A 675-nucleotide genomic window follows, 5' to 3' on the forward strand; every position below is an offset into this window, starting at 1 on the left:
GACCTGGGCTCTGGGGTAACTGCTTCTTGGGCTTCTGGAACGTGTCCCCGGGAAAGCTGGAGCACGGCCACCACCGCCCTCCCGGGAGAGGAGCTAGCACTTTCTCCCTCTGCCTGTGAACAGCAGGGCTGCCTCACAGATGCTGTCGTTTCACGGCTAGAGGGTAGGGCCTTGTGAACTGTAACTGAGGTCGGTTTAGTCAGGCCTCTTTCTTTATCAGCAGCAGCACAGCGGACCGCGTCCCCATGGCGGCCGTCACACCCAGAGGCGTGGCCAGGACCCGCGCTGCCCCCCCACAGGCCTCCTTACTAACTCACCCATCCCTCCACCCCGAGGAAGGGCAAGAGCCACTTACCGGGGGGCCGCGGGGACCGATGATGGACATCCCGGCATCTCCTGGGGCCCCCTGTGGGGGAGAGAAAGAGGGAGGAGGGGGAGAGGAAGGGGGGCAGCTGGCAGGTGGGGAAGGCGGAGTGGGTGAGGCCCCGAGAGCCAGAGGCCAGAGGGCAAAGCGGGGCCGAGGATACGGGGGAAGATGAGGGACCCAGAGGACCGGAGATGAAAAGGGGATGGATGGAACATTCGAGAAGGATTGAGAAGAGCAGTGGGGAAGCAGGAGGAATGAAGAGAGAAGAGACGTGAGCAAGAGCACGTGGTGTGGGGACCAGGGAAAGA

This window comes from Lipotes vexillifer, unplaced genomic scaffold (assembly GCF_000442215.2).
Source record: "Lipotes vexillifer unplaced genomic scaffold, Lipotes_vexillifer_v1.1 scaffold708, whole genome shotgun sequence".
In the NCBI taxonomy this organism is placed as follows: domain Eukaryota; kingdom Metazoa; phylum Chordata; class Mammalia; order Artiodactyla; family Lipotidae; genus Lipotes; species Lipotes vexillifer.